This window comes from Gopherus evgoodei, chromosome 1 (assembly GCF_007399415.2).
Source record: "Gopherus evgoodei ecotype Sinaloan lineage chromosome 1, rGopEvg1_v1.p, whole genome shotgun sequence".
Lineage (NCBI taxonomy): Eukaryota > Metazoa > Chordata > Testudines > Testudinidae > Gopherus > Gopherus evgoodei.
The window spans coordinates 91,865,415-91,876,078 of NC_044322.1; the positions used below are offsets into that span (position 1 = coordinate 91,865,415).

The following is a 10,664-nucleotide window of genomic DNA, read 5'->3' on the forward strand; positions in this document are numbered from 1 at the left end:
ATTTTGTTCGGGGGAAGAGAGGGAAAGAGCCTTTGAACCACTATTTATCCTTTATTCTCGTGTTTCGTATTTCGACAGCGTTTTATTTTAAATCCCCCGCACCACTTAACTGCCTGACCCGGAGCACACGGGATCTCCCTTCCACAATGGGAGGAAAGCCACGCCAGGGAGCAGCAGCCTCAGCCAGCGCACTAGCGAACAGCAGCAGCACTTGTGCTGAGCCCTGGTGCGTGGAGCATGTGCGGCGCTGGGGAACAGGGCGGGACGGCACCCCTCGAGCGGACCCCGGCACTCAATAGCATCGCGCGAGCCCTCGGCGAACAAAAACCCTCGCAGAGCCCCTGCGGGGCGCGCATCGCCGCAAGGAGCCTGGCGGGGGGGGGGCACCGTGCATCTCGCCCCCTCCCCCCGGCACCCACCGCCTGCGCCGGCAGGATGCGCGCAGCGGGATCCCGCGCCCCCTGCTCCAGCGAGGAGAGCAGGGGGGAGGGGGAGAGAGAAAGTTTTTGTGGGCGGGCGGGGGGAGAGCTGTGCAGCCGGAGCGCGGCAGGGGGAGGGGGCGAGGCCGGTGATTGGGCGGCGCTCGGAATCACTTTTTGTTTTTTATGCTAATGAGGGCGGAGCGGGGCTTGTGGATATTTACGTTGAGGCGGGAGCCGCCGCCCTTCATTCACCCACATGGTCCGTGAGCCCGGCCGCCAGCGGCGGACCTGCCTTCGCGCCACTTCACTCCACCCCCCTGCTGTGTCCCGCGCTGGGTGCGGGGGCGGGGGGCCCCGCGTGCGGAGCGGAGCGCCGGGCCTGGGGCGGGGGGAAGATGGTGGCGGCCGTTGACGGGTGAGTGTCGCGCCTGGCGCTGACGGGGAACCTGTTGTGCGCGGCGCCGGGGGGAGCAGGGCGCATGGCAGCCGCGGCGCCGCCCGACCTCTCGCACGGGGCGGGAGGGGCCGGGATGAGGGAGATTTGAAAAGCGAGTGCGCCGCGCTCTGCTGCCGCGCCTCCCACAGGTCCCCGCTGGCGGCCGCCGCGCAGCCCGAGCGGGCCGGGATCCGGCCGAGGAGGCCTGGCCGGGAAAGTTTGTGCCGCGGCCCGGCTGGCGCGGGGGAGAGCGGGCGGCCGGGGAACAAAGCAGCACGTGGGGCAGGGGCCGCGGCGGCCCCGCTCTCCGCCCACGCCGCGCCGGGACAGGGGGGCGAGCTGGGGAGGCCGCGGATTGGGCGCGCTGGGCGGTCGCGGGGAGAGGGCAGCGCGGCGGGCTCCGAGCGCCTCCGGGCCCGGTCCCTCCGCATGGGCTTTTGTTCGCAGGAGGGGCGGGGGCGGCGGGCTCTGCTCCCCGGGCGGGCGGCGGCGAGGGGGGCTGGGGCGGGGGGACCAGGCCCCTCGTGCCCGGGCGGGACGCGGGCTCCGGGAGCCCCGCGCCGCAGCCGTTCCAGCCGCTCGCTCGGTTAATTACGAAATCGGCGGCAGCTGCGGGGCCTCGGCGGCGCCATGTTGCCGGGAAGGGAGGGGAGGGAGGCAGGCGGGGGACATGGCGGCTGCGTGCTGGGGCCGATTGTTCCTTGCTAGGCCCCGAGCCGCGTGTGGGGCAGTGGCGGCCCCAAGAGCCGCGGTCTCCTTCGCCCTCTTCCCCCCCACGGCCCCCGAGAGCGGGCACCCGCCCGGTGTGGGCAGGCCGGGCCTGGAGCAGGCGGGGGCGTCCCGCCGTAGCCGGGCTGTGACCTCCCCAGTGCCGCCGGCAGCGCCCCCTGGTGCGCGCGGGGGGTACGGCAGCCCTGTGTTCACCGAGCACGTGCTGCGGGGTGCGGGCCCTGCCCGGGGGGCTGCAGCACATGGCGCCGGGGCTCCGCGCCAGCCGGGCGCACCTGCCCTAGCACCAGGGATCTGCAGAGACACCTCAGTGCTGCGCGCGCTTCCCTGTCGCCATTGCCCCGCGTGAACAGGCCAAAACGGTTTACCCGATGTCTTTGGCGGTGGAGCGGGAGAGAGCCCCTTTCAGCATTTAAACACGTTGGGAACAGGCGGGGCAGCCATATACTGGGATCGATGGGCACGGGATAAAACCGCAGATGTATTTTAAGAAGAGAACGTTTGCTATCTCTTTATCCTGAAGGTAGGAATAGGTAGGAAAACATTAATCGCCTAAGTTTTGTGGCTTTGTTTACAGTTTCTACCAAAAGCAAATGCATTTTGATGATCATATCTTTGCAGTATCAGTGCATGCAGCAAAACATCAAAAGGCTTTGGATGTTGCAGCAGGACTTGCATGGAGCTATCAACATTTGTAGTTAAAAGGGGTAAGTTTGGTCAAATTGAATGCTTCCTGTAGTTTGTAATATCTTTGAAATGTTTGTGACTAGCCTCAGTTATTTAAGAGTATAATAAATTACATCATGAGCCAGAAGATGAGTTTACAAGATATCTGCAGTTCAGATAGTAGTGTTTGGAGTCCATTGTCTGATAAAAGGAAGAAAATTAGCTAAATTTCAAGGCTTTGGATGTTTTGTGTTACTGTACTGCCTCCAGATTACTAAAAACTATTTATTGTGTTTTACATCTGCTACTCTGCTGCTTGTTATCTGTCTAATGACAGTAAATCAGCCAACTTGAGGCTACTCCAATAATCCCTCTTTACATCTTTAACGGATGCCACCTCAGTATTCAGTTCAACAAATAATAGAACTATTAAATTTTAGATATCAAGCACAACTTTCGTTACGACTTGAAGATCAAAATGGCCTGCGGACATTAACTTGATAGGTAATGAGTCTTCATGCTGATATGAAGACTGTATTGTGAATTAATTATGCTATAGCATACTTTCTGACTTTAAATACTTCAGTACCACTTTCATTGTGCTGGAATTGCCTTTTAAGATCTGACCTGACTACTTAAGGAACTATTGCCAGTTGAGACATGGCTGTTTGAGCAGCTTCTAGTACTGTACAGTTAAGAGATTATAATGGATATCTACTTTTTATTTGTATTAGTAGCTCTGGCTGTATAATAGATAATTCTCAGGTGTAATGCTGATTACTGTCGGCTAATCTCAATTAAGATTTAAAACCACTAGGAAATCAATTCCTTTGAATTACACTGTACTATTTGATGTTCAATTTCTTGTGCTTTGCATATTTGCTGTATTTACTATTTGAGTACAGTTATAGCAGAGACATCCACTGAATTATTAAATTTGTTGTGTTTGATTGTAGGCAAATGTTTTTAATTTTCTCCTGTTACTTTGAATTTTTAAATGTTAAATTAATTTCATAGTGTTTTGAAGTTATTTGTATAAACTTGATGGAATTCATCAAACTGGTGGGAGAATAGGGAAGAGCAGATATTTATTGGTATTGCTTATACCCTGTCATCCCTTCTCTTCCACCCCCCCGGTTTGTTTGTTTTTGAACCCACTTGTTAGTCTGTAGTTAGAGTGCTCAGCATAGTACAGCAATCCAAATTCATTTGCTTTTAGGCTGGTTGGTGCTGTTTTGTTACATATGAGACTTATTTAAAGTCTGATTAAAGCATTCATTTTGTTCTCTCTTTCAGCAGGTGCAAATAAGACAACTTACCTTGGGGAGCTACTGAAGATCTGATCATGTCAGAGTAATGTCAAAGTGCTTACAGTGCAGGTAGTGATATAAGAACCTACTGCAGTGAAGGCACTTGTAGCATTATATTGACAAGTGCCACTGGATATCTTGCAGAACTACAGAAATTTTCAAGGTGCAATGTGGTATTAAGTGCTTTTTGTTCTAAGGTGCATCTAGTGCAGATAGTGAAGTAGATTAGCATCTACTGCCCTAAGTGCTCCTTCTGGCATAAGAAGTTATATCTTCGTCCAGTCACTCAGGCTGATTGAGAATATAGATGTTCCAATAGCTGCTCAGCAGTCCTCTGTTAGTTTTGCATAGTTGCACTACAAGAAGAATGTAGTTGTGCAAATCTATGCAAAACTGATGGTGGCCTGTTATTGTCTACATCAAGAAAGTGAATGTTTTTTACTGCTTGTTTATGTATTTTGGTGGTCTTGCTTTCATAGCAGTTCCTTCAGTTTAGTAAATATGACAGCTCCTGTGGTACTAAAGTGCTTATAGTGCAGGTAGTGTTCAGTAATCTACTGCATTATGAGCACTTAAAGTACTGCTAGCTGTAGAACTACAACTTCAGCATGCCTTCCTATCAGACTAACTTGTTTTGTTTAATTGAACACTGTTCTCTGGTTAGTTTTGCAGGTTTGCATCCAGCTGTGTGATACTCTGCTGTGCAAATCCATGCAAAACTGACTGTGGCAGTGACAAGTCAGTGCATAAGTGAGGAAAGTTGTACCCCTTTCTACACAGGTTGGGATCAGTTGCAATGCTGTGTGTGCCTGTAGTATTGCACTTGTCCCGGCCTGTTGAGGTTGGTGGGGACACAGGCTGCAACATCTTCAGTAGTTTGATTATTTTAGGAAGTTACACTGCATTTTTCCAGAAAATCTGAATACCTAATAATTTGTTTTCTGAACTGTTCCATGTAAACTAATGTATGGCTGGACATCAAATGCCACAGACATTTCTGTATTTGTAAATTGTCTTATTGTATGCTTACTAAATTAATGTTCAGTAACAGAGTCTCGGGGTTTTTTTTTGTGGATTCCTACCGTTGTATTGAGTGCCTGCTTACAAAACAGTTAATCCTCAGTAGCCATTCTGAAGGGAAAAATGGGTCAAAAAGCTTTTAGTTTTCAAAGACTCTTCATGCAAGCTTTACTTAGGCTACCCTAAGTCTGTAGGTGATGCTAAAATTGCATAAAGAAGTCTGCAGTTTGTCTTAGGTTTTTAGTTCACTTTTAAAATTGTCATATTTTTAAGTGCTTAAACATCTGTTCTAAATAGGCAATAGAACAAATATGTAATTCTAACTTAAAATTCCATCCAAAAATCCGTCACAGGTTCCAGAATACCAAGCTTACATCTGAAAGGCTAAATCTGTCCTTCATTGATACTCTGGAATAGTCCTTTTTGTATGATCATACAACAAATGTAATGTATTACACACCTTTCTACTTGCTAAACCCAGGATTGTTCAATCCTTGAGGGGGCCATTTAGGGATCTGGGGCAAAAATCTGTCTAGGGATTGGTCCTGTTTTGAGCAGGGGGTTGGACTAGATGACCTCCAGAGGTCCCTTCCAACCCTGATATTCTATGATTCTATGTGTAGTATCTCATTTCTATGAATGTGTCTCAGTCACATAAATACTAAGTAAAACATGAATACAGTGTATTACGTATGTAAAAATGAAAGTGGAGCATACCTAGGCCATCTAAATTACCTTTTGTAATTAGATGCTTTATCCTTTCGAATCCCATCTAAGGAAGATGATTGGGTGAAAATGTATATGGAAGCTTGCTAATTGAAATAGGCACATTCTCTCTAAGGTAGGTAAGTCAATAGATTGACCCATTACATTTTCCCCTAAACTTCACACATTCCTGGTTGTGCAGCCCAGTATCAGCTTCAAAACAGGATTGTCAGAGATTTAAAGCTACTAGAATAAAGCCAATTTGTGTTCCAGTCTAAATACTTGTCATGTATGGCTATTGTTTCAATTTGAAACTTTTGATCCTGGCTGTTCTGTTGAGGTCAAGAATCTGTAGGAAGTTGCTTTTTAACTTTGTTCAAAAATAACAATTTAAATTTTTACACAGTACCAATATCTTCTCTCTCCTCTTTAAAAATAAATAAATAAAATAATAAAAAAAAATCGTACACAAATCAAGCCTAGAAAATCACATGCTGAAATATGAATATCTTGGATAGTGTTAAATATGGTATTACTGCAGCTATAATACATGTTGAAATTCAATTTAGTGTTTTTTCTGCATCTTTATAGTTAACATTGCTATCAACCTCTTATCTTCCTGCACTGTTTTATGTATTAAAAATCTAACGGTTGTAGCCTGAATTAAAAGAAACCTCCCCAAAACTGGAACTGTTTTGGCACATAAGACTTCCCAAATTCTTCAGTGACGTTGGAAACTATATAGTTTGAATTGGGAAGAAATATTGCAGGGAATGTTTGTATGCAACTCAGTAGGATCACTTAAAATGCCCATGTGTAATTTGCAAAAACGTGTTCTGTTTTTGAGTCTGAAATGTGACTACAATTAGTATCTGAAGGAGCAAAACTTGTACTGATGGAGTCTTAAATTACCTGTTAGCGCATGTAGTGTTTGTTGTGGAGCACCTGACCCTTAATTTGTTGGAGTAAAAGGAAGTGCTCTGCTACTCTTGTGCTTTCTGAAGCATGTAGAGTTGTAATTGAAGAATTAGTAGTTTAGATAAATAGACAAGAGCACAAGATTCTGTGATCCAGGAAGACCACTTTACCTTGATAAAGGTCCCTTCCTTAAACCAGAGAGATTACTAGTTCTAACTGATAATCCCAAAATAGACTGTTAATATAATTGGTGTGGGAATTAGAATCCATCCATTTTCTCTTTTGCAATAAAGCATAAAACAAATTTGTGAGCCATAATTCTGCAAATTATGGAGAGAATGTGATTACAGCATATGTGTTCTCTTAAACACATAGGCAAATTGTGTCCTTAGTCACAGCACAGTTTGTCTTATTGTCTAATATCAGTTAATTTTATTTCCAATAATTTTTCAATTTGAGTTCTGTTTAATTATATAACTTACATCTACATCAGGTATCTTAATCCATGTTTTTCTTAAATGTGCTACTAATCAATATTCTTCTGCCTACTGGTACATGCTAAAAGGTTTGCATGGTTGCTGTACAGTGACAATACTTGCCTGCAAATTACAGGCAGTCCTGCAGTTGACAATGAAGCAATTCTAAAAGTTTAGATTTCCATCTAACACCAAATGAAATAACATTTTGCAGTCTCAGAAAAGTTTGATCAGAAAAACAATTGAGTAGAGAAGGTGTGTGAGGTAATATCTTTTATTGGACCAACTTGTGTTGGTGAGAGAGAGCTTGAAAGCTTCTCTGTGGCTCGAAAGCTTGTCTCATCCACACAAGTTGGTCCAGTAAGATTAGGAAGTCAGTTGTAATCTTGCCTAATGCCCCTAATGTGCTTTAAAAACCTGAGTCCACCTGTGCTGCCATAACTGTTTCTGCATATAAAAAACAGGGCTGACATTAGGGGATAGCAAGCAGGACAACTGCCTGGGGCTATGTGCCACGGGGGCTGCCACATAGCTATGCTGCTCAGATTTCAGCTTCAGGCCTTTGAGGTGGGGCTTTGTCTTTCTGCCCTGGGCCTCTGAGTCTAGTGTTGCCTCTGCTTGGTGGATCCCCCTGAAACCTGCTTGCAGCCCACCAGGGGCCCTCGGACCCCTAGTTGAGAACTTCTTTCAGCTTGCAGTGAGGGAAGGTGGGGGACTGAAGCAGGAGGTGGCTTCTGTTCAGCTGATACACAAAATCAGACCAGCTAAATTGGTCCTCAGTGCCTTCGGAGCAGAGAGTTTTCTGGGCCTTTAAACATCGGTTTTGTTTTTTTAATAAATTGACATCTTGGAGACATACCAAAATACATCATGAGGTGCTTCTATTGATGCAGTAAATTCATGGGAGGACTTGGCCTCTAGCTGCTATGCATGCAACATGACACAGGTTTGGTTCTTTTTTTACAAAAAAGAATATTGCTAATTTGCTACAAAAACATGGTCATACAAATAATAGCAGTAATACCTAGGGCCCCTAATCAGACCAGGACCTCATTGTGCAAGGTATGTTTGACATGTAAACTCACTCTAAATGAAATACAAGTTCGCAAATGCACTGTTGTCAAATAACGTAGATAAATGAAACCATGCACACAGGCGTTAACTTCTAGGGTGAATGTAGTGCTCAGTATGTATTTTCAGTTTCTATTAACCTCTACAGGTTTTTGTGATAGCTGTATATAGAGGGGCAAAACTGAAAATGCAAGTTTTTGTTATTAATCAAACTGATTAATATTTTGATAGTAATACAAGTTTTTTAATTTCCACTCATGCAATGGAAGCACAATTGTAAGTAAGAACTGACTTCATATTTTTTTATAATTAAGTGATTTTTAAAGAAGTACTTTTGATTGAAAATGAAAGGCAAGAAAAAGAAATGTTGATTTTAGTATCTTTTAAAGACCTTTTTTTGGTTTCTACAGTTTGTTTAATGTGAATTTATTGATGTAGAGAAGCTGTTGAAAGCTGTCTTTTTTTAGGACTAAATTGGTATTCTGGTCACCCCTAGTTGTCTCCAGTGCTTCTATAGCAAACCTGCTGATTTATAAGTAAGTTCTTAACTACCAATTGTGGAAACAACCTTGCAAACTCAACCTATCATCTGAAAGTCTGCTGGAAAGATTTTTTGCAGTTGGTTCTTTCTAATGTGTGTGCGTATGTGTGAATCTGAAAATCCAGCTCACTTCAGTAGCTGTGGCTTTGCAGTGCTATCTGCCATAACAAAGCAACTTTCAAAAGGGTAAGTAGATATGATTGGTAGGTAGCAGACTCATGAGTAAGAAAGTGCAACATCCATAGGCAGTTAATGCTATAGAAACGTCCTCTATACAACATCTCAAAAGTCCTTTCTGTGCCTTTTACTATTGAGGTCATTTTCCTGCCTCAAAATATAGAAATACTCTCAAACTTGTTTTTCATAAAGTCCCAGCTGTTAAAACTTGCTTGCTAGTTCGTGCTTTCTTTTTAGAACTGTTAAATATATTACATATACTTCTCAAATACGAGAATAAAGCTTCAGTTCCAAGGTTCCTGTTCAAAAATGGAAGTTGCTCTCCCGACCCCATCACTTTATTGTTTCTGCTGGATTCAGCATATATTGTTCATAGTTTGTTCTTCGAATGTTTGCTCATATCCAATCCAGTTAGGTGTGCACGCACTGCATGCACGTTGGGAGATTTTTTACCCTAGCAACACTTGGTGGGCCGGCAGGGCACCCCTTGGAGTGGCGCTGCTATGGCATCTGATATATATCCCTGCCGGCCCATCCACTCCTCAGTTCCTTCTTACTGGCCGTTTCGGTTGTTGGAACAATGGAGCGCTGTTTAGCTGATCTCCACCTCCCTAGCTATTCGTTATATAGTTATTGTGTACATAGTTGCTTTTCTATGGTTTTAGTTAACAACATTTATATTAGTAGTTCTTATAGTAGTTGTGTATATAGTTAAAGAGGATCGGGGTCTAGCCCCTTCTCCTCCCCCAGTATCGAAGCCCATGCCCGTTTCACCAGGCTTCAAACCCTGCGTGGCCTGTCATCGGCCGATGCCCACAGGAGACCCGCACGACTCCTGTTTAAAGTGACTGGGCGAATCTCGCCTTGCAGACAAATGCCGAATCTGCAAGGCTTTCAAGCCCCGGACAAAGAAAGCGGGACATTCGCCTGAAGCAACTTTTGGTGGAGGCAGCTTTAACTCCTCCATCCTCGGCACCGACTCCAGCACCGGGGACAAGTGTCCCCTCCACACTGGAGCATACAGTTCCAGTAAAGGCTCCTCGGCACCAGCCTTCACCGGCTCAACTTTCTGGCCAGCACCGCTCCCTCTCCCCGAGGAGCAAGAGATACAAGGCTCCTGCGGCACCTGTATCTGCACCGCAGTTGGAGCGTACATTCAAGGCGGACCGCCTGGCACCGTCAACTGCTACGGCACTGCTTGCCTCCGCACCGTTGATTCCGGTCTCACAAGAGCCGTCAAGTCCGGTGCCTACCAGCTCCCCGGCGCACGCTGTGGTCAAGCTCGTCATGCCCTCCACGCCGGAGACCTCCACGGCTCGGCAACTAATTGCTTTGACAGAGCCTGAGCTGTCCCAACCCCCGGCACCGCTGGTGCAGGTTGTTCAGTCATCGGGCAAGCCCGCCATGATGAGGCCATCTTCGCCAGGCACTATCGAATGCTGCCGGTCCCGATCCAGGTCCCGCGGACATTCTTGGTTCCGCCTTCGCTCCCGCTCCCAGCACTGCTTGCAGTCCCGGTACCGCTCTCCATCCTGGTACTGGTCATACTCATGGCACCACTCAAGATCCCGGTCTCCTTCGCAGTACTCTCGGCACCGGTTCAGATCCCGGCACCGCTGTACTCTCTCAGCCGATCTCGGCATGGAGACATAAGGCACCGGTCGACCTCCTGGCACCGCGCTGGTCGCAAGTCCCAGTCCCGGTCCCACGCCTGGCACCGCTACGACTCCTGGTACCATTCGCCGGTACCGTGCAGACAAGAGTCCAATGGACACAGAGACCTGGTCCAATCAACTTCAGCTCCTTCGTGGCCTTCGCATCATCCATCCGTCTCCTCCCATGCGGACAGTGCCTCCTACAGGGATTCAGATACACATGCCCAGGGCCCGGACCATGGACCTCATCAGTGGTCCTTTTGGACACCTTGGGCTTACCATCAAGCCCAAGGCGAACCGACTGGCCCATCACGCTCCGGTCACTCAGAGGCCACTGTCAGCAGACCTCCCCCCGCTGGTACAGAGGAAACCAGTGCACACGCACTGGACCCGTGATCTTCCGGAGACGGAAGATCCCTCTAGACCAGGCATCAGTGCAGGACCCTCTCATCTCGGGGCTGTCATCCTCCTCTTCCCTGGATGAGGCAGTAGCGGGGACATCATCGTCAGCGCCACCTCTGATTGACCTCCGGTCACA

The 10,664-nt window shown here is 47.1% G+C and overlaps 1 long non-coding RNA gene across 2 annotated transcripts; it reads left to right on the top strand.

The window, feature by feature from the left end:
* The first annotated feature begins 799 nt into the window (after positions 1–799).
* Positions 800–4,611, top strand: LOC115653735. Of its 2 annotated transcripts, XR_004000991.1 has the most exons (3): positions 800–837; positions 2,209–2,294; positions 3,550–4,611. It is a non-coding gene; the product is annotated as an uncharacterized LOC115653735 (long non-coding RNA). The 2 variants fall into 2 exon arrangements; XR_004000990.1 differs by lacking the exon at positions 800–837 and having other exon boundaries at positions 1,856–2,294.
* Positions 4,612–10,664: the final 6,053 nt, after the last annotated feature.